The sequence below is a fragment of the Orcinus orca genome, chromosome X (assembly GCF_937001465.1).
Source record: "Orcinus orca chromosome X, mOrcOrc1.1, whole genome shotgun sequence".
NCBI lineage: Eukaryota > Metazoa > Chordata > Mammalia > Artiodactyla > Delphinidae > Orcinus > Orcinus orca.
The window spans coordinates 37,448,320-37,471,031 of record NC_064580.1 but is presented as its reverse complement, the minus strand read 5'-3'; the positions used below and the strand labels follow the sequence as shown (position 1 = coordinate 37,471,031).

Sequence of the window (22,712 nt, the reverse complement as noted above, 5' to 3'; positions counted from 1 at the left end):
AGCTGGATGATGAGTTAGCATAGGGCCACATGAGTCATTCAGTTCGGCTGCCAGGAATGAATCGGAAAGCTGCGGTGACTCTTGCCCAGTGACAGGAACTCTGGAAGCTTCAGTTCCCTCAGCTGTGAAATGGGCTGAACATACTATCTACCTCACAGGGCTGTAACTAGGCTTAAGGAGCTAATCCATGGGAAATAGTGCAGTGTCAGCACACAGAAAGCACTCAAGGAAGTTTATAATTATGTAACACTGTAGCCTCAATTGGAAATCAGGGAGAGGGTGGCCTGTGGAGGTGGAAAGGCCCTTTGGTAAACAGGGCAAAGGGAGGTCTGTTGAATGCAGGTAGTGAGGTGTATCAGATCACGCCGTAACATGGATGGATGGGGCACAACCATCAGGAAGTCCAACAGGATGCTCGGTAATCAGGAAGTGGATGTCAAAGCCTGTCCTCGGCAGGGACGCATGCATGGTGGGGGGTTGGGGGGTAACATGACACACCCTGAAAAGCAGGCCTCGGGACCTGACAGTCACGTCATCCCTATCCCTGTAACATGGGGCATGACTCTACCGTGGTGAGGAGTGGCCAGGAAGTCCAGGGGTCCATCCTGGGGCCAGGCCAGAGCAGGACCCCTGCAGGATGCAGCTAGAACAGAAAGAGCTGGTGGCAAGGCCAAATTCGGTGAGCCCGGTGAGCGCCAGGCCTGAGGTAGCTGAGATCATTCAAGGAGACCAAAGGGTAAGAGGAGGACTGGACCTGAGAGGGAAAATGCAGCACCAGGAGCTGGAGTGCCAAGGGGCAAAGTCCAGTGGGAGGCTGGGAAGCACTGGGCAACTCCTCACCAGCTGAAGGCCTGGGCCCCCAGGGGAATGCTCCATGGCTGTCCGTGGCGGGCTGTGCCTGAATCAGTTGGCCTAACTTTGTCAACCGTTCCAGGCTGTTTGAAGAGTCTGGGGAAACCTTCAAGGAAATATTTAAATGCAGTTTTTTGTTTCAGTGTCAAAATGAGTGCAAAAGACATGAGAAGAAGACGTAGTTTTAAAAATGTTGACCTTGTACCATTTATACTCAGTGGAAAAGTGGCATGTTTTTTACAGTGGGAAATCTGACTTCACAAACACAGCCAAAGAACCATCAGTTCCCTACCCGTTCTGCAGCTTCTATTATGTCTGTGAAGAAAATTTTCATGAAATTATTCTATTAAAATGGAAGAGTATTTTTATAGTCAAATAAACAGTTGTCATTTAAGTGGAGCACCCCATTACCTAACAGAGCCATGATTTCAGATTGTACTAAACATCAATTTTCACATATTTAAAACCAATATTTTATCAGCACTAACAAAAAGTGGAACAATTGTAGAAGAGTTTTCTTCCAAAGCCTCAATTTTTTTTTTCTTCTTTTTTTGGCCACACCTCGAGGTATGCAGAACTTCCCTGGGGTTGAACCCACGCCCCCTGCAGTGGAAGCGGGGAATCTTAACCACTGGACCACCAGTGAAGTCCCCCAAAGACTCTTAAGAATTAGCCAGTGGGAGACTTCCCTGGTGGTCCAGCGGTTAAGAATCCGCCTTGCAATGCAGCGGATGCAGGTTTGGTCCCTGGTTGGGGAACTAGGATCCCACATGCCGCAGGGCAACTAAGCCTGCGCGCCACAACTAGAGAGAAGCCCACGCGCTGCAATGAAAGATCCCGTGTGCTGCAACTAAGACCCGATGCAGCCAAAAAATAAATAATTAATTAGGGAAAAAAGAAAAGAATTAGCCAGTGGTATTGAGTGAAACGTTATCTCTTAGAAAGATTTCTCTAAATTCAAACAAAAAGTTGTTCCTATCATTACTAAAATTTTTTATGAAAACACTATAGTTAATGTGAAAGCCCCTGAACTTTACATTCTACTGTGGTAGTTAACTGAGTGATTACATAAATATTGTCATTGTTATGAGCCATAAAGAACATGCTACTGAGATTGCTGGCACATCTGCTCAAAGTATAAATACTGACTTTGGAGAAGCAAAACTTACAAAGTTACAGTAGGGTTTAGAAGAAAGAAAAACTTCTGAAATTTTGTAGTTCCTAGAAATGAAATTTCAGAAGACAATTGCTAAGGACAGTAGAGGCAAATCTTGAGACCATCTATTGTTTATTCTAATTCAATAGGGGGGAAAGCGCCCTGAATGGGATTATCTGAAAAAAGCATGAAGTCTTTTAAAAATCCCTCTTCCTTCTATATCATAGTGTGTCTCATCTTTCTTTATTTCTCAATGAGAACAGTAGTTAAACATTATCAGGAATGGTTGGATGGTCCTAAAAGTATTCATCACAAGAAAACAAAAATATTGGTCCTTTCACTTCTAGGGAAGTGAGATTGTTTTGTTGATTATCCATTTTGAGGGATCTGAAAAGTAATTGACCATTGAAATTGTAAAACCTCTCCTAAGAATTCAAATTAATTATTCAGAGTCAGGTCAAGAAATGTTTGAAAGTTTAAAGAAGAATAAATAATGGTTGAGCAGACTGAGTTCCTCAAACAAGTACATGCAGACATGAAAATTGCGGGAGATAATTATTAATAACAGCTTAGACAACTACCCACTAATCAATGTTCCTAACCTGTATGATCCTGTTGTAAAGTCCATTGAACCAAGTACTAAGTTTTTCTTGTTTAAGAGGAATACCCAATACCTAGAAGAGTGCTTAGAACTTAGTAGAGCCTCAATAAATATTCATGGAATTTTAAAAAATAGGTGAATAAAAAATCTAGGCAATTATAAACTCCAGGAAAAAATGGTGTGGCAGAAATTATCCGCAGTAGCCATCCCTCCTTCTTTGTTAATAGAACTCTGACTTCGTTTAAGTATAGGTCAGTTTCATCTACTTCAGGAGTGTTGGGACTCCTCCTGTCCCCCAGAAGGAGAATACTGATTAGTCAAAGCCAATCATGGTAATTTATCCCCTTTGATGGTGACTGGTTTACAAATAAACACGTGACACAACACTGGTCAATGAGACCCAAGAAGAAGTCTGCTGTGAAGTTTCCAAGAAAGTTCTCACACTTAAGAAAAAGACAAGGAGACAGGACATCCTCTCTTCAATCCAATTGACGCTCTGTGATCCTTGCAGCTGCTGCAGCCCCCCTGTGACCATGACGAGACCAGCCAGAGGACCAAAGCCAACAATTAGCAGAAAGATGGAAAAGGCTTGGAACTTTGCTGCCACTGTTGAGTCAGTGGCTAAATTAAGCAACCCTGGAATTCCCTAGCTCTGGACTTCTTTTACAAGATGACAAACCTCACTATTGTTTAAGCCACGTTAAGTTGAGTCTTCTGCCACTTGTGGAAAAAAACAGCCCAACAGGCTTATGCTATTGGTTGGCTACTCATTCCTCATCTCCTTTTTCATTATAGAAAGTGAAAATGCTTTCCCAGCTTCCCTTGCAGCTGGGAGCTCATGCGACCTCGTTTTGACCCATGAGATATAAAGGGAAGTCCACTTGGAGTTCTGGGAAAGGAATTACCTCCCCTCCAAACAAAATAAAAGACAGAGGCATGGGAGGGGAATTTTCTTTCTCTTCCTGAATGACGCAGTTGGAGCTGTGTCAACCACCTTGTGGCTATTAGGAGCAAAACTGAATATGAAAACCAGGACACAGGATTGCAGAATGGAAAGAGGGAAGGGACTGGGTTCTGATGACACTGCCAAGCCTCTGAACCAGCCTTTGGCCTTCCTGCTTTACACACATTAAGAAAGTAAGAAAGAGACTTATGGTTTAAACCACTGTTTTGTTTTGTTTGTTTGTTTGTTTGGTTGGGGTTTTTTTGCCATGTGGCGTGGCTTGTGGGATCTTAGTTCCCCGGCCAGCGATGGAACCCATGTCCCCTACAGTGGAAGCGTGGAGTCTTAACCACTGGACCACCAGGGAAGTCTCTAGCCACTGTTGGTGAGATGGGCTTTCTGTTACTTGCAGCTTAGAGCATCCTTACTGATATAGCCACATTTATAGAGCTGTTGAGTCAGAAAGAAAGTGTGGCTGTGGAGCTCAATCTAGCTCAGCAGTGAATGTTTGCCTGGCCATAATAACAGAAATGCTGACTTGTTTTAACCAAAAAATGTAATATAGCCCTGTTGGGGGGAGCAGAGGGAGGGGGAAAATGGGATCAGGGTATCTGAAAAGGTCCAGTTTTCATCACCATGATGGGAAGTCCACAGATAATGTCTAAACTTAGAAAATAAAACATAGTGGTTTAAGTGTATTAACTAGTAATATGGAGAGATATATCAGGAGGAAGAGAGAAAAGGGCTGAAAATATCTGCTTTGGAAGAAAAGTGAAGGAAGTAGGGAAGCCTGGGGCAGGGTGATTGCCCTGATTTATTATGAGCCTTTCAGTTCTACTTGACTCTTTAAGAAATGAACACATATTCTCTGATAAAATCTTAATTTCAAATCAAATAATATCCAAAAATGTTAGATTTGGAGACAAATTTTACTACTTAAACCATGCCAAAGAGAAATAAACTAACAAAATGAGTGACTACATGAGAGGTTACTCATGTAGTATCATTTAATAATTACAAAAATGGATGGAAGTCACAAAGACAAGGCTGTTAGGGATGTATGGTGATGCGTATTTGTAATGAACATAGGAAATGTGAAGACAAAGCCTACACTTTTGACTTCCAGTTCAAGGCATCAATTTATCGGTTTACAGATACTAGTTTTATGCATATCACATGCTCAGTCTTATATTTGAATCTCTTTGAATCCCTGCAATGAAAACACTCAACATCACAGCTGGGGAGCCAAGAGTAACCAACATAGAACAGCATAAGAAAAGAGTCAAGAGGAGTTGATAAATGAGCATTGGTATGGTCAGGCATGGCCCTCTGGGCAATGTGGGTTTGACCTGGGCTGTAAAGAATGAATGGTGCTTCTGGAGGTAGCAAGGAGGAGGGTGGGGTTCCAGGTAAAATAGATAAGACAAACAAAGTCATTAAGGTAGCAAAGATCCTTAACGTATAAAGAGCTCTTCTAATTTAAGGAAAAGAAAAAGACCAGAAACCCAGGGGTAAAAGGGGCACAGGATATAAGCAGATATCATTCACCAAAAAAAACAAAGAAATGTAAATGGATCTTAAATATGTGAAAAGATTTCCAGACATAGAAAGAGAAAAATCCAATAAATTCCATTTTCATCTCTCACATTTTACAAAGATGAAGAAGTTTGATAATTCAGTGTGTGGCAGGCAGAATTCTAAGGTGGTCACCCAAATCCCCACCCCATGGTATACCATCACTTTCTCCCAGTTCTTCACTCATGTACTAATCTAGGTGTTGCTGTGAAGGAATTTTGCAGATGTGATAATGTTCCCAAATCAGGTGACTTTAGGATAATCTGGGTGGCATGATTTAATCACATGAGTCCTTTAAATCTAGGTATAGAGGTCAGAGACAGGGAAGGCAGAGATCCAAAGCACAAGAAGGATTTGATTAGCTGTTGTTCACTTGAAGATGGAGGGGGCCATGTGGCAAGGACTGTGGGCAGTCTTTAGGAGCTGAGAGTGGCCCCCAGCTGACAGCCAGCAGAGGCAGACCTCAGTCCTACAACCATAAGGAACTGAATTCCGCCAACAACAAAAACAAGCTTGGAAGCAGATATTTCACCAGAGCCTCCGGACAAGAACTCAGCCCTGCTAACACCTTATTTTTAACCTTGTGAGACCCTGAGCAGAGAACCCAGCCATGCCATGCCAGACTTCTGAACTACAGAACTGTGAGCTAATAAATGGGTGGGGTTTTAAGCCACTGAGTTTGTGGTAATTTATTACACAGCCATAGAAAACTAATATGCTGTGTTTAAAAGGGCGTGGAGAAACTGGCTTATTCATTTATTGCTGGCCAGCATGTAAATAAGCATAACCTCTATGCAGGGCAAGTTGACAATATCTATGAAAATTAAAGTTGCTCGGGGCTTCCCTGGTGGCGCAGTGGTTGACAGTCCGCCTGCCGATGCAGGGGACACGGGTTCGTGCCCCGGTCCGGGAAGATCCCACATGCCGTGGAGCGGCTGGGTCTGTGAGCCATGGCCGCTGAGCCTGCGGGTCCGGAGCCTGTGCTCCGCAATGGGAGAGGCCACAACAGGGAGAGACCCGCGTACCGCAAAAAAAAAGTTAAAGTTGCTCATCCGTTTGACCCAGTAACTCCACCTTTAAAGACTCATCCTACGGGTATATCCACACGTGTACAAGATGATCGACAAACAACAACATCAAACAACAACATACACTGCAGTGTTGTTTGTAACAGCAAAAGACCATCTGCCGCCTAAATATCTAATCGATGGCAGGCTAGCCAAATACATGATGGTATGGCCTCCAAAATGAGACCACTCCAGATACACCGATGTAGAAACATCTCCAGGAATTATTGTTAGGTAAAAATGTAAGGTTTAGGTGGTGTATAGAATCCTACTATTTATATGGGGCTCCAAAAATAGATACAATCAGATATGTTGGTAAATGCACAGGATATTTATGGAAGATACACAAGAAACCTGTCCCAAGAACACTTTGGGGAGTGGACCAAGTGACAAGAGGACAGAGGAGGAAGATCGTTCCCAGGTTACCTCTGTTCTCTTGTGTGTATTACCTGTTCAGAAAAATAAATACAAACAAAAGAACAAGGTTAGCTCTGCCCTTGTGGGTACTTGAAGAGAAGGAAACTATATTTCATTTGTTTCTCCTTCCTCCTTCAAAGGGAGGAAGAAGGAAAGAAGGGCAGGAGACAGGGGGAGGGAGGAAGTGAGGAAAGGAAAAGTAGCAGGAGAAACGGAAGGAGAAACTTCCCCTCTGTTCAACTGGCTACTTTTACTTGGTATGAGCGTTATGGTTCATCTTCAGGTACAGGTCCACTTGCAATTGGGCACAGAGACGTCCCCTGTGAGAACAGCGCCTGCCATTTCTTTGTGCTGGCTGTGCACCCTCCTGGCTCCCAGTAGCTGCGCCATAAATATTTCCTGCAGGACGAAGCGATTGACTAATGGCTGCTTTATCCACATTCTTTCCCTCGAAACAGTAGGGTGGAAATGTGCTTTTGTTCTTACGTTTGTGAAAGATTTCTAAACTTTTGCTAAAAAGTTGGCATTTCAATATGAGCTGTTGTCTCTTTTTGCCAGCGGGCGCCAGTTGGGAGGAGAAGACTGGGTTGGGGGGCTTGCTTATGGTGACCCAATTTTGAAATTGAGAAAGGACTTGATGGCAAATGGAATAGGGCAGAGAGGGACCCCGCAGACTCAGAGCCCACCCCAGCCCTGGCTGCAAGGACGATCACTGGACAGCTCTCACATGTGCGTACCCTGCATCCTGGTCCTTCTGAACTATTTCCAGTTCTCCACGATTTCCTACACACCTATCCCTTTCCACTTGTTGGCCCCTCTGCCTGGAAAACAACCCTTTCTCCTTCTTTGCCTGACCAACTCAGGCTTCTCACCAGACTTGGTTCAAGGCTTTCTGTTTGATGAAACTGTCATGACCCACCCCATCTGGATTAGGAGCCCCTCCTCTGTGTTCCCATAACCCCCCGACACTGTTCACATCCCTGTCTTAGTTTGTGCTCCCCCCAAAGCAAGCCAAGAGACATTGAGACAAGGATTTTGGGTGCAGGTTGTTATTTGAGAGGTGACCCCAGGAATCACCAGTGAAAGAGTGGGGAAAGTGAGACAGAGGGAAGCCAATAAAGGATAAGTTTATGAGTTGATTATCACTGAGAGCAACCAGGCTGAATTCCGCTGGGGATCGTCTGATTTGGGGGAGGGGGCGGGAAACATGCCTCAAATCTGTCCCAGTGGAGGATAAGGCTGGGGCATTTCTTCACCAACTCCCATTCCCCTTTGGTAAACACTCTCTCCCTACAATTCCCAGTTGCCCCTCCAGGTTCTCAAACTGAGAAGCTGAGAGAGGCAGGCCCTGAGGTAGAAAGCAGTTACCTGCCTAGCACAGCTGCCAGTGAGCTCAGGAGGCCCCCAGGAGACAGCATCTGTACCACCTAGCATAACACTTTCACATGGAATGGAAGGGTACATTTGTTGTTGTTGTTGTTTAATATTTATTTATTTGGCTGCATCGGGTCTTAGTTGTGGCATGCGGGCTCTTTCGTTGCGGCACATGGGCTCTAGAGTGCATGGGCTCAGTAGTTGCCATGCCGAGGGCTCTCTAGTTGTGGTGCTCGGGCTCTAGAGCGCGCAGGCTTAGTTGCCCCACAGCATGTGGGATGTTAATTCCCCGACCAGGGATCGGACCTGTGCCCCCTGCAGTGGAAGCGCAGAATCTTAACCACTGGACCACCAGGGAAGCCCAGGATACATTTGTTTTTATTTGCTCCCTCCCTGCTCCCATAGACTATATGTTTCATCTCTGCATCCTCAGCTTCAAGCAGTATATTGGCACACATTTTGTGCTCAAAAACTATTTACTGAATGAATGAATGAACAAGCTTGGAGTTTATGTTACTGACTACTGAGTGAGAAGACTGATTTTTAAAAATATTTTTTAACTAGTTTATTTATTTAGGCTGCGCCAGGTCTTAGTTGCAGCATGCGGGATCTTCGCTGCGGCATGTTTAGTTGAGGCATGTTTAGTTGTGGCCTGCGGGCTTCTTAGTTGCGGCATGCATGCGGGATCTAGCTCCCAGACCAAGGATCGAACCCGAGCCCCCTGCATTGAGAGCATGGATTCTTACCCACTGGACCACCAGGGAAGTCTGAGAAGACTGATTTTTGAGGTTCCAGGGTCAAACTACAGTGGTGAATGCCAGAATGAATTGTCTACTTTAATAATTCGAGAGAACAGCTTTCACATATAAAAGTTGGCAGAAAACACAGGAGTTTCAAATCATAAAAATCTCAAAACCACTTGGCAAACAGGGCTATGCTGTATCCATGTTGTGCCATGAGGATGAATTATCGCATAAACGGTTGTCATTTCTATAATTTCTCAAAGCATCCGAGAGCCTCAGAAAATGAATCCCCACTCTTCCCTTCTCAACCAGGGCTTTGAAAAGCCATCCCCAAACTTCCCTCTGAGTCCAAATAGAGGCGCTCTTTCTTTTTAGTTTCCTTTTCCAGTTCAAGTGCTATGGAAAGTAACCACGGCACAGCTAAAATGACCCCGGGCAGGAAGAACAAGAAGGGGCAAGTCATGTGGAAATCGGGGGTTGTGTGTACAGCCACTGCCGTCCTCAGAGAGTTGCCCAACACACCCTCCTGGCCCAGTTCGGGGATCTGGACCAGGCAGGCCTGGCCACAGAAGTGACCTACCCACCTGCCCTTGGGCACTCCCACAGCCTCTGCCATGCTGGCACTGGGATGGGGCCACCCTGCCCAGGTTGCCATGGAAGTAGACGGGGACTGAGTTGATCCCATGACCTCTGGCCTGGAGCCAGGACCCAGGCTCCCCGCTTACAGGGAGTACTCCCCTGGGCTGTCAAAGGCCCTGACTCATCTGTCCTGGCTCCAGTAGGTGTGGCCTCAGCAGGGCCTCTACCAGTAGGGGCCTGGGTGGCCTCCAGGATGCTTTCCTGTCAGCCTGGGATCCAACAAGAGCACTCTGGTTCCCCCAGAAAAGTACACTCAAGGAAGGCCTGGACAATTCAGCCCGCCCACACTAAAATGTAAGGCAAGCATGACTATGAGAAGGATGCAGGGAATGCAACTCTTTCCACAGAGATCAGCCTCACTTGGCCGCCCAGTGCAGTGGGGGGGCCCTGAGCACTCATGGAACTGAAGCCCTGGCCGTCTCTGGCCTCTTTGACACAGTACTTTTCCAGCTTTCCTGCTACACTGCTGGCCTCTTCGGTGACTGTCTTTCGTCCTCCCCTTAGCTGGGGGTGCTTCCAGCCTTCTGTCCTCATCTTCCCTAATTTATGCGTCTCCCCGCCCTGTTCGTCAGTGAGCTCACCAAGCTTGTTTGCAAGGATCACTTTCTGAGAGCTCAAACTGTAATTGACCTTTGCACCACTCTCTATTTCCCAGGGCAGAACTTTCTAGGGGCTCAATGGATGTGGACTCCTAAATTTCTACCTATAGCCTGACTCCCTCTTCTTAGCCTGAATCCAGCCAGAACAGAAATTTCTGTCCAGGCCATGCAGCACCATGGGACACTCCTGGATGGCTACGGCCCTGCCCTTCTATCTCACCATGCTGCACCTCCAAGACTTCCCCATGTGACCTCCAGTCTCCTCTTAAGGTACCAAAGGTGAATCTGGTCAAAGGCCTCCTGCTTCTGGCTTCCCTTTCAATGTCTCCAACTTTCCACCCTTTCCTGGCCAGAAGCCCAGAAAAGTGACCTCGGGACCCACTGCCACACCTCTCCTGGCCCTGCCTCTATGTTTCTTCCCACAATTCCTGGTGACCAGAAGGGACAAAGGCTGGGTTTTCACTTCCTCTAAATCATATCCTCCTCCTCAAAGACAAGTCCCGTGGCCCCATCGATGGTAGAAGGGGTACTGTCTGTCGATCCTGGAAGAAATACTGTGATCTAAGTTCTCCAAGAAATTCTCTCCGATTCTCGCAAGAAACTTAGGAAAACGTTCCTCACTCCCAAGCAAATGGCTCCTCAGGCTGCCCAGGGAGAAGGTGGCCTGTAGAAATGCAAGACAGAAAAGCCCATTTCGAATTCCCCAGTGTTCCCTGTTTCAAGTGGATTTTCCCAGTTACACCTCATGACAACCTATGTGGCAGTTACTATTATTTGAATTTTACTGTTGGAAATATTAAAGCACAGAGAGGTCATGTGAGTTGCCCAAGTCACACAGCCAATAGTGGCAGAGCTGAGATTTAAACCAGGTCCTGGTCTCACTCGGGAAACAGCTGTGGGTCCATGATTGTATAGCGTTCCCTCTGATTCTTTTTCTTCATTCTCCATTAGCCAACCTCATTCTAATTTCCCCTTTAAACTCTGACTTTGCTCTTTCCTCTGCAGTCCCCCATCAAGCCCCAGGCCTAGAACCCCACCATTTCATTTCTTGATTCCTGCCCCAGCTTCTCAGTTGGCCTTTTACTGCCACTCCTTGCTTACAGTACATTTTTACACAAAAGCCAGGCTATTCCTCCTAAAACCTGCTTTCTTCACATCATTATAATCATCTCTGGGTCCACATCTTCAGCTGCAATGCATCCTGGCATTCAGGGAGGACCTCAGCCCACTCCTGCAAAACTGCCTTCCCCAACTTCCCCAATTTGACCGTCCGGTCAGTCTGCGCAGACCCCCAATCACTCCCAGCACATGCCATGCACATTCCCAGGCCCAGTCTCCCACCTAGAATGCATCCTTCTGTCTGCATAATCCTGTCTCTCCTCTAAGGCTCTGCTCAGTTCTCCCACCCCTCCCAGGCCACCCTGACCCACAACGGTCCTCTCTCTCCACAACTGTACTCTTCTCTAAGACCACACATTTTGACCCTGAATTGTCCCCTAAGAGACCCCTATGTTTCCCCAGTGTGACTGTGAGCTCCTCAGGGATGTGAGTGATGTTGAAACAGGAGGGAAGGGGGCAGGGCATAACCTTTAAAACAATGACATAGCCATAGGACATGACAAAAACTGATTAGAACCAACTAGAACCAAGATGGCAGAAGATTCAACTTCCAGTGGACCTTGAGCCTCATTATACGCTCATTGTAATGCATTAGCATATGCTAAATAACACACCCACAGGCGCCATGACAGTTCCGAGGCCGACCATAAAAGGCCAAAAACTGGGCAGTAGCCCAATTCCTGGAAATCCCCGCCCCTTCCTCCAAATAGTTGGAATAATCCCCCCACTCATTAGCCTGTGAAATTACCCAGCCCATAAAAACTAACCACCCCATATTTCAGGGCCTCTCGCCTTCTGAGATGGCCCACACTCGGTGTGTGGGGTGTGTTTATCCCAAGGCCGTTCTTGCCTTTTGAGAGGGACTGCATTCTGTCTATGGAATGTGTATATCTCTAAATAAATCCACTTCTTACCTATCACTGTGTCTCTCACTGAATTCTTTCTGTAAGGAGACATCAAGAACCTGAGTTTCATTAAGTCCTGAGACCAGGTGTGTGATCTCAATTAAAAGATAGCAGGGAGTGAGGGGGAACTTCCCTGGGGGAGCAGTGGTTAACAATCTGCCTGCCAATGCAGGGGACACGGGTTCAAGCCCTGGTCCAGGAAGATCCCACATGCCGCGGAGCAACTAAGCCCGTGTGCCACAACTACTGAGGCAGCACTCTAGAGCCCACGAGCCACAACTACTGAAGCCCCGCGCACCTAGAGCCCATGCTCCACAACAAGAGAAGCCACCGCAGTGAGAAGCCCTCGCACCACAACGAAGAGTAGCCCCCACTCGCCGCAACTAGAGAAAGCCCGCGTGCAGCAACGAAGACCCAATGCAGCCAAAAAAAAAAAGATAGTGGGGGGAATTCCCTGGTGGTCCAGTGGTTAGGACGCCTTGCTGTCACTGCCAAGGGCCTGGGTTCAATCCCTGGTCGGGGAACTAAGAGCCCACAAGCCGTGCAGCGTGGCCAAAAAAAGGCAGTGGGTTCAAGTCCCAATCTGGGTTTTGGCTGGGTTCAAGTCCCAGTCTGAACTGTGCGGTTTCAGCGTCATACATTTCCTTGTAAACCACTCTCTCCCCAACGTTTAGGGTAGTTTACTAAAAAGGCAGCTGGCCAGCTCCCACCTCAGACTTGCTAAAGCAGAATCTCTGAAGGTAGGCCCAGGTGTATGTGTTTTTTTGGTAATAGCTTAACTGGGATCTAGTTTACATACCATAAAATTCACCCTTTTTTCTCTTCCAGCTTTAGTGAGATACGGTTGACATACAGCACTGTATAAGTTTAAGGTCTATAGCATAAGTTTATGGCTTACATAAGTTTAGTGAATAAGTTTAAGTGAACTTAAAGTAAACAATAAATTTAGTGAACATCCATCATCTCATAAAGATACAAAGAAAAAGAAAAAAATTTTTTTCCTTGTGATGAGAAAATTCACCCTTTTAAAGTATACAAGTCAGTGGTTTTCAGTATATTCACAGTTTTGCAAGTATCACCACTAGCTAATTTTAGAACATTTTCATCACCCACAAAGGAAATTCCATACCCATTAGTAGTCACTGCCATCCTCCACCTTCCTCCAGCCCCTGGCAACCACTAAGCCACTTTCTGTCTCTATGGATTTGCTTAATCTGGAAATTTCCTTTAAATAAAATCATATGATATGTGGTCCTCTGTGACTGGCTTCTGCACTCAGCATGTTCTTAAGGCGCATCCATGTTGTAGCAGGTGTTAGTACTTCATTCCTTTAAATTGCTGGATGATAGTCCACTGTAGCGATAGACCACGTTTTGTTTCCATTTATCTTTTGCTGGATATTTGGGCTGTTTCCACTTTCTTTTTTTTTTTTTTTTTTTTTTTTTGCGGTACGTGGGCCTCTCACTGTTGTGGCCTCTCCCGTTGCGGAGCACAGGCTCCGGACGCGCAGGCTCAGCGGCCATGGCTCACGGGCCCAGCCACTCCGCGGCATGTGGGATCTTCCCAGGGAAGCCCTGTTTCCACTTTTTGACTACAGTATTATGAATAATGCTGCTGTGAACATTCGTGTACAAATTTTTGTGTGTACATAAGTTTTCACTTCTTGTGGGTAGATACCTAGTAGTAGAATTGCTGGGTCGTGGGATAACTCTCTGTTTAACCTTTTGAGGAACCACCAAAGTGTTTTCCCCAGCAACTGCACCAGAGAACAATCCCACCAGCAATGAATGAGGGTTCCAGTTTCTCCACATCCTTGCCGTATGTATTTTTAACATGCTCCACAGGTATGACACAGTTTGAGCATCCCTGTGCTAAATTCTGGAAGCCCTTGCTTGTGCACGTCCTGAGAATTAGCTGGGACTACTCTGAGGTGTTGGGTGACCCTGGGTTGGATGACCTTCTGAGACAGGGGGGAATAGGGCAGGACACAACCTTTAAGAGAATGACATAACCGTTTAGGATACGACATAAACTGGTTAGAACCGGCTAGGTCCAAAATGGTGGAAGATTCAACTTCCAGTGGACTTTGAGCCTCATTATACCCTCATTGTAATACATTAGCATATGCTGAATGACACACCCACAGGCGCCGTGACAGTTCCGAGGCTGATCATAAAAGGCCAAAAAGTGGGTGGTGGCCAAATCCTGGAAATCCCCACCACTTCCCCCAAATAGTTGGAATAATCCACTCATTAGCCTATGAAATTACACAGCCCATAAAAACTAACCACCTCGAGCTTCCCCGGTGGCGCAGTGGTTGAGAGTCCGCCTGCCGATGCAGGGGACACGGGTTCGTGCCCCGGTCCGGAAGGATCCCACATGCCGCGGAGCGGCTGGGCCCGTGAGCCATGGCCGCTGAGCCTGTGCGACCGGAGCCTGTGCTCCGCAACGGGAGAGGCCACAACAGTGAGAGGCCCGCGTACCGCAAAAACAAACAAACAAACAAACAAAAACTAACCACCTCCACAACCCCCAGGCCTCTCCCTTTCCAAGATGGCCCACACGCTGTCTATGGAATGAGTACGTATCTCTCTCAATAAATCTACTTACCTATCACTTTGCCTCTCGCTGAATTCCTCCTGTGCGGAGACCTAAAGAATCTGAACTTCATTAAGTCCTGAGATGAGGTGTGAGGTTTCAGCTGGGAGACTGTGGGTTCGAGTCCCCCACTAAGCCAGAGACTGTGGGTTCGAATCCCAATCTGGGGTGTGCGGTTTCACTTCCAAGTGCGGATGGTGGAAATGGCGAGACTATGAGCGTGAGCATTGCAGCCCAGGTGCTAAAACTAAAGGCCCAAGAAACTGAGTGCTTAGAGATATTTAGGAGGAAGTAGCTGGGCTAGGGGGAGGGCCTGAGACCAAGCCAGTTCCCGACTCAGCCTTTGAGTTGCTGTTTGTGTGTGATTGGGTCACTTAGCCTCCTGGGAGGCCTCTATTATGTAAAAAAAAAAAAAAAAAAAAAAAACGAGGATGGTATCTGCTCCCCATCCCCACCCCCACCCCAAGAAGGACGCTGTAAGGTTAAATTAGGTTAATCGAAAGCATACGGGGGGCTTCCCTGGTGGCCCAGTGGTTAAGAATCCACCTGCCAATACTACAGGACACGGGTTCGAGCCCTGGTCCGGGAAGATCCCACATGCCACGGAGCAACTAAGCCCGTGTGCCACAGCTACTGAGTCTGCTCCAGAGCCCACGAGCCACAACTACTGAAGCCCATGCGCGCCTAGAGCCCGTGCTCCGCAACAAGGGAAGCCACAGCAATAAGAAGCCCGCGCACCTCAACGAAGAGTAGCCCCCGCTCGCCGCAGCTAGAGAAAGCCCGCGCGCAGCAACGAAGACCCAACGCAGCCAAGAATTTTAAAAATATATAATTTTTTTGAAAAAATGAAAAAAGAAAGCATATGGTGCAAGTTCTGGGTCACTCCTTTGCGTGATTATGCTATTATCTCCGTTTTGTCCTCAGGTGGGAACGCGAGGGCGTGGTCGATGAGCCAGGCAACGCCACAATTTTCTGGACTGATCTAGCTGTTCTGATTCCTTCCCAGTGCCACAGCCATGGTTTAAATCCCCGCCCCCGGGGCTTTAAAGGACTAAAATAAACAGGAAGTTTCCATTTCACCTCGACCTCTCTGAGGCTTGGGCGGCGTGTGACTTTTGCTGTCCAGTTCCTTATCTCTCTGGAAGGACCCGTCATGCTGAGCTGTGGCTCCTTTGTACTCACAGCAAAGCGTCATCTTTTTTGTTTGTTTTGGGGTTGTTTTGTTTTGCTTGTTTTTTTGCCTGTATAACTTCCTGTCCAGAAGTGATTCTAGTCACACACACACACACACACACACACACACACACACACACGCTTTTACAACATCGAGAGGACATGTGCTGAAATCACAGGGTTAGAATTCATAGCAAAGCCCCCCAGCCCAGATCTTGCTGCAAATCCAGACGAAGCTATTTGTGTGGGACGCGGACAGTCGCTACTCAGAAGCTCAGTTCCTGGCAACAGGAAGAGTGAAACCTTAGTCCCTGGAACAACTGAAGGCTGTTTTCTTGCCTTGCGGGGACAGACTCCCTGTGAGGTAGGTCAGAGTCCGTTGAGACCCAGCTTTTCTTTGCCCCTGGGCTTGTCATCGAGTCCCAGGCAGGACTGAGCGAGGGTCACCGCGTGTCAAAGGGCGGAGGAAGGGGTGGGTTTTGTTTCGTCTCTGCCGTGTAAAGGACAGCAGATCCCTGCAATGGGTCTACGTGGAAATAGTCATTGAGAATAAACAGCTGTTCACAGCTGACAGCCATCACTGATCAGCCTCCCTTCTCCTGCTTCCTGGAATTGTATTCCTTGGCTGGGAGATGAGCAGATGGTGTAAGTTCCTTTGCGGCTATGGAATGAAGGCTTTCCCCCACCCCTTTTTAAATAGAAAAACAAATGGATTCCACATGGGCTGCTGCCCAAGTCTTTGCTAAATTTTATGGAGCCTTTGTATGTTTCTCATGTCGCCTCATCATCTGGATCTCAGTCATAAATAAATAAGCCCATCGGAACGTCTCTCGCAGAAGCCAGTGAGAGTGGAGCTAAAGGGGACTCTGCCCTGAGGGAAAAGCAGCTGAGCCCTTTGCCCTGTGCCTACTCGGCAATCTTCTAGCTTTTGGAAAACAGAGTTCCAGTCCCAGGAGGGGGTGGGGGAACTCTGTTCATGACTGGAAGAGTCAAGACAGCTTCTCCTAAGTAGGCTGAGAAAATTCCCAGAGCTCTGAGGAAGAGCGAGCAAGGTCACCCCTGAGGAACAGAGGCCACGCAGGTGCTCGGGCTATGTCCCCAGGGCCATGTCCTAGGGATAGAGGCTGTTTGAGATAAGGCTTTGAACTGAAGGGAGACATCCACGGGAGAGCTCGTGATGTACCTTCTACTCGCTCTAGCTTAAGGCCAGCCCTCCAATCTCATCCAGCCCCAGGCCAGGATTGGGGGACATTGAGAATTTGAACTCTGAATGCACCCACACTGACCTTCCAGAAGCTTCAGCTGGAGTCACGTTCCAGACCTCGCTCCTTTGCAGCATCAGTGGATTGGAGCTGCCTTGTTCCTCACCAGGCACCCTGCCCACCCAGTTTGACGGGTTGGGGGCCACTGCGTCCCTGGGGGGCAGTTTCTAGCCTGGCACTAGCACCCTCACACCTGGCACTGACAACCCTCAGACTCCAGGGCATCGTCCAGAATGTTGATGATTGGGAGATGGCTCTGGAAAATGACCAAAGTTTAAAAATAACTAAACAGTGCCTCCCAACCCACCACTCTGACTCCCTGCCTGGCTGTGTGGAAAGGGGGACAGAGCCTCCTTTTCCAGGTACTCAGTTCATTGGCTAATGATGCAAGGTCAAGATGGAGGGCCTCTCAGCCATCCCTCCGCCATGAGATTGATGAAATAAACTACACAGAAGGGCTTCCCTGGTGGCGCAGTGGTTGAGAGTCCGCCTGCCGATGTAGGGGACGCGGGTTCGTGCCCTGGTCCGGGAAGATCCCACATGCCGTGGAGCGGCTGGGCCCGTGAGCCCTGGCCGCTAAGCCTGCGCGTCCGGAGCCTGCGCTCCGCAACGGGAGAGGCCACAGCAGTGAGAGGCCCGCGTACCGCAAAGAAAAAAAAAAAAAAACTAAACAGAAAAAAAAGCTCTCTGCATAGCTGAGAAACAAAACCATGATGTGAAAGTGAAAGTGAAAATACAAATGACAAAGTGTTAAAAAAAAATTGGCTACTCTTATAACAAAGAACTAATCTTCCTAATATAGAGAGCTTCTACAAATCCATAAGAAATAGACCACTAACACAAAAGAAAAATAAGCAAGAGATATTTGTAGATAATTCACAGAAGAAGAAATGCAAATAGCCCTTAAACATACGGGAAGGTGTTTAAGGTCACTCAGAAGAGAACTATTCATTAAAACCATACAGGTAAAAAATAGAATCGGTCACACTGGCCAAAATACAAGTTTGTCACTGTGTTCACAGACAAAGCTATGGGAAAAGAAGCTCTCTGATGCATTGCTGGTGGAAGTGCAAATTGATTCAACTCCTGTGGGGAACAACTTGTTCACATGTACCCAAATTTCCAATTTCCATATGTGTACAAAGTTAATCACTGGTAATAGCAAATGATGGAAAACTACCTATGTGGTCATCAATAGGAGGATAGTTGGATAATTATGGTATAGCCACGCAATAGAATATTCTGATTATACAAATGTAAAGAAGAATGGACTCTTTCTGTGTACTGATATGTAAAAATCTCCAGTATATATTGTACAGTAGGAAAAAGGTATGGAACAATGTTTATAGTGTTCTTTCATGTAAACTGAGGAGAAAGTATATTCATACATTGCTACTTTTGTATATGGACACTCTGTAAGGATATACAAGTAACTAATATGTGGTTACGAGTTGGGATGGGGCAGGTGGAAATAAAACTTCACTATAACTTCATATATCACATGAAATAAGTGAATGTATTATCTACATAAAACATTAAATAATTAAAAGAGATGATAGCCGAGGCCATAAAGATGGATGAAAGCACTTAGGGAGAGACTGGAGACAGAGAGGCTGATTAATGACTGCACCCTGGGGCCCTCCCCAGGTAAGTGTGAGCTTGTGGGAACCTTAGGACAAAAGGGTCAACGAGACAGCGCTCAGTGTCAGCGCTGGCTGCTGAAAGGCCTAGTAAGATGAGGAAGAATAGGCGACTGTGACTTCAATAAGAGCCACTTCAGTGGAATGATGGAGAAGAAAAGCTGATTAGAGTAAAAGAAAAATACAAGAGGTAAGGAAGCAGTTGCAGTGAATTTGAGGTTTTGTGGAGACAGGCTGGGGTGGGGGGGAGAAAAATGGAGTAGCAAGCAGGAGAGGGACATGAGATCAAGAGAGGGCTTTGAGATGGGAGATAATAAAGGAATGATCTGGGAGAGAGGGCAATATGGATGATGCACTAATAGATGAGAGAGTACCACAGCACTAGGTTCTTGGGAAAGGCACGAATAGAAGATTGGGCCTTAAACAGGAACCCTCCATGCTTCCTCACTAGGAAGTAATGGAAAACATGTGAGAGGAGAAAAAGCATGATAGGGCCAGGGGTGATGATGCTAGTTCCTTTCTTAAGCTTTTTTTTTTTTTTTTTTTTGCTGTACGGGGGCCTCTCACTGTTGTGGCCTCTCCCGTTGCGGAGCACAGGCTCCAGACGCGCAGGCTCAGCGGCCATGGCTCACGGGCCCAGCCGCTCCGCGGCATGTGGGATCTTCCCGGACTGGGGCACGAACCCGTGTCCCCTGCATCGGCAGGCGGACTCTCAACCACTGCACCACCAGGGAAGCCCTCTTAAGCTTTCTAAACGGGGCTGTTACCCAAACATAACCTTATCTTCTGGTACTACACACCTTTAAAAACACCTTTATTTTGGCTGCTTGATCATTAAAACATAGTAAGCCTGTAGCTATGTCCACCTTATTGACGCTACCATTCAAAACAAATCACATCAGTTGTTTGATCTCCCCTAGTATATAACACATTCATAGGAACCATCCAGGACTGAGCCTCTGGAAAGCCACAAGACAGGAAGATAAACCCAACTTCCCGCTAGAGATAAAATCTGAAGAGTTGTATCCCACCCAATTCCTAAGCAGGAAATGAATAAGATTACTTGAGTTGCTGTGCTGACAAATTTTAGGAAAAATTTTTTTAATTCTTAAAAAGTAATTTTTATTATCATCATTAAATCTAAATTCCTGTCCTCAAGATATTCCTTCTTGTTTGGTAAGAAACCAAAACAATACACTAAAAAAAAAAATAGTGCTAAGTTTCATTTTATATATTTATACCTTATCTCTAAAATTTGGAGGCAACTTATAAATTTCCATGCAAGAAAATGAAAAAAAGTTGGAAAAGAAAAAATGAGTAGGTGAAGATTCAACCAGGGATATCGTCAGTAAATGCCATAGACCTGGGGCTCGGTGGGGTCGGGGGGAGGTGGCAAGTGAAATCATGTACAGCTTCCACAGTGTTCAGAAGAGAAAAACATGTTTCTTAGAAGCAAAGCCTATTTGTTTTACACTAATACCAAGATAAATTTATCCCACAGGTCCTCTTACAAGATAAACTGTTAACACTGTAGATCTCTTTGAAATCTACAGAATGAACAAGAGTGTGAATTGCACATGGCAGCTTCTGTGCCCCTTGTGAAAGAGAAGGCTCTGCCTGAGTGTATGCCAGCAAAAGAACTCCTACGGGAAGTCTCCACAGTACATTGCAAGGACACAGTTCCTTGATGAAAACTGCCATTAAAATTTTGTGTTATTAAAATTCTGGAACACTATGGTAATTAAGTTCGAAGCATGCTGAGAATTAATATTCAAGGAAGACTCCAAAGTACTCTCAAAATAATGAGTTTTAAGAAGATGAAACTGAAAAGGTGTAAGGTTTCTTCCAAGTTTGGGATTAGCTGAATGTTGCAATTTCTGCACAGGCAGTTACTAACTTACTTAATTGGCTATTGGGAGACCTCTGTCTCTCTGCTGACCCTTCCAGGAGGTGCTTACTGGCTCAGAAAAGGAATGACTGCATGAAATTTACACTTGCATTTTTATGGTTATCTTCAACAGGAGGGTTGGTCTGAAATACCCAGGCTGCCATGACTAGCAGCTGGACTCCTTAATATTCCTGCATGAACTTTCTCCACAAAATGTGGCATTTCATGGAGACACTTGCACCATGGACATGCTCCAAAAGAGAAGCATGATCCTAGGATGAATTAATGGGAGTGTTCCATGTGAAAAGTACCAGATAATCTCCCTGTTGGCTGGATATAAGTTTTAGCACTAATTCAAAAAGATACATGCACCCGGATGTTCATAGCAGCATTATTTACAACTGCCAAGATAAGGAAGCAACCTAAGTGTCCATTAAGATGAATGGACAAAGAAGATGTGGTACATATATACAATGGAATACTACTCAGCCATAAAAAAGAATGAAATTTTGCCATTTGCAACAACATGGATGGACTTGGAGGGCACTATGCTAAGTGAAATTAGTCAGAGAGAGAAAGACAAATAGTGTATGATATCACTAATAGGTAGAATCTAAAAAATAAAACAAACTAGTGAATATAACAAAAAAGAAACAGACTCACAGATATAGAAAACAAACTAGTGGTTACCAGTGGGGAGAGGGAGGAGGGGGCAAGATAGGGGTAGGGGATTAAGAGGAACAAACTACCCTGTATAAAATAAATAAGCTACAAGGATATATTGTACAACACAGCCAATATTTTATAATAACTATAAATGGAATAGAACCTTTAAAAAGTGTGAATCACTGTTGTACACCTAAAACATATAATACTGTACATCAATTATACCTCAATTCAAAATACATATTATATATATGTTTTCAACATAGTAAAGATGTCAGTTCTCTCCCAAATTGATCTATAAGTTCAGGACAATAACCATCAAAATCCCAGCAAAAATTTTTTGTAGATGTAGAAAAGCTTATTCTAAAATTAATATGGAAAGGCAAAAACTAGAATAGCTAAAACAGTTCTGAAAAAGAGCAAAATGGGAGAAGTCACTCTAGCCAATTTTAAGACTTACTATATAGCTAGAAACATAATTGAAACTCTGGTATTTGTGGAAGGATAGACACATAGATCAATGAAACAGAACAGAGCGCCCAGAAATAGACCCACACAGGGATAAACAACTGATTTTTGACAAAGTTGCAAAAGCAATTCAATGGAGGAAGGATAGTCTTTTCAACAAATAGAGAAAGAACAATTGGACATCCATAGATAAAAAAGTAAATCTCAATCTAAACCTCACACAGTAAAAACTGAGTCAAAATAGATCATCAATTTAAATGTAAAACAATAAAATTATCAGAAAAAATAGGAGAAAATCTTTAGGACCTAGGACTAAGTGAAGAGTTCTTAGACATGACACCAAAAACAAGACCCACAAAAGGAAATATTGATAAATTGGGCTGCATCAAAATTTTAAACGTTTTAAAAAAAATTAAAAGTGTTCTACAAAAGACCCTGTTAAGAAGATAAAGGGGGGCTTCCCTGGTGGCGCAGTGGTTGAGAGTCCGCCTGCCGATGCAGTGGACACGGGTTCGTGCCCCGGTCTGGGAGGATCCCACATGCCGCGGAGCGGCTGGGCCCGTGAGCCATGGCCGCTGAGCCTGCGCGTCCGGAGCCTGTGCTCCGCAACGGGAGAGGCCACAACAGTGAGAGGCCCGCGTACTGCAAAAAAAAAAAAAAAAAAGATAAAGGGACTTCCCTGGTGGCACAGTGGTTAAGAATCCGCCTGCCAATGTAGGGGACACGGGTTCGAGCCCTGGTCCGGGAAGATCCCACGTGCCACGGAGCCACTAAGCCCGTGCGCCACAACTGCTGAGCCTGCGCTCTAGAGCCCGCAAGGCACAACTACTGAGCCCGCGTGCCACAACTACTGAAGCCCGTGCACCTAGAGCCCGTGCTCCGCAACAAGAGAAGCCACCTTAATGAGAAGCCCGCGCATCACAAGGAAGAGTAGCCCCTGCTCGCGGCAACTAGAGAAAGCTAGGTGCAGCAACGAAGACCCAACGCAGCCGAAGGGAAAAAAAAGACAACGAAAAGACGTGCTATA

The 22,712-nt window shown here is 45.9% G+C and overlaps 1 protein-coding gene across 2 annotated transcripts in view; it reads right to left on the bottom strand.

Annotated features, from left to right (window-relative positions):
• The window catches only part of NYX (nyctalopin), a 72,314-nt gene extending 56,968 nt beyond the window's left edge, over nucleotides 1–15,346 (bottom strand). Inside the window, exon 1 of one of the 2 annotated variants that reach the window (XR_007474840.1) lies at nucleotides 14,601–15,326. The gene's annotated coding sequence lies outside the window, so the exon portion shown is untranslated. Of the gene's footprint in view, nucleotides 1–14,600 lie in introns of both variants that reach the window. The other variant, XM_004281363.3, reaches the window with a different exon arrangement.
• Between the last annotated feature and the right edge of the window lie 7,366 nt (nucleotides 15,347–22,712).